This window comes from Bison bison, unplaced genomic scaffold (genome assembly GCF_000754665.1).
Source record: "Bison bison bison isolate TAMUID 2011002044 unplaced genomic scaffold, Bison_UMD1.0 scf7180017858667, whole genome shotgun sequence".
Classification (NCBI taxonomy): domain Eukaryota; kingdom Metazoa; phylum Chordata; class Mammalia; order Artiodactyla; family Bovidae; genus Bison; species Bison bison.
Window position 1 is genome coordinate 37,468 of NW_011489239.1, and position 379 is coordinate 37,846.

Below are 379 nucleotides of genomic sequence, written 5' to 3' on the forward strand. Positions count from 1 at the left end.
CCGGTAGTGGTGGCGCCGGCTCCCAGAAGGCGCTCGTCGATGGAGCGCGAGGGCTGCAGGGAAGGCATGTCCGCGCTCGGAGAGGCGCCCTCGATGGCGCCCACAGACAGGAACACGGTGGAGCGCCGCCGCTCCTCCAGCCGCCGGTCCTTGCTTGGGGCCGGGCCGCCAAACGCCAGCCCGGGGCCGTCTCCGGGGCCGTAGTCGAGGCCGCTGGGCCGAGGACCGCGGTGCGTCGGGGAGGGCTCCCTGGCGAAGCTGCCGACGACCGGGCCTGGGCTGCCCACGGCCAGGGCCGCGCGCTCCTGCGCATCCTCCACCTGCAGCTGCTTCACCAGCGGGCTCTTGCGGCGCTGAGGTTTGGACGGCGCGAAGAGGC

At 74.7% G+C, this 379-nt stretch overlaps 1 protein-coding gene across 1 annotated transcript in view; it reads right to left on the minus strand.

Moving 5' to 3' along the window:
• The window catches only part of SHANK3 (SH3 and multiple ankyrin repeat domains 3), a gene marked incomplete at its 5' end in the record, with an annotated part of 46,094 nt that overhangs the window by 12,202 nt on the left and 33,513 nt on the right, over positions 1-379 (minus strand). The gene's annotated exons all lie outside the window — the stretch shown is intronic.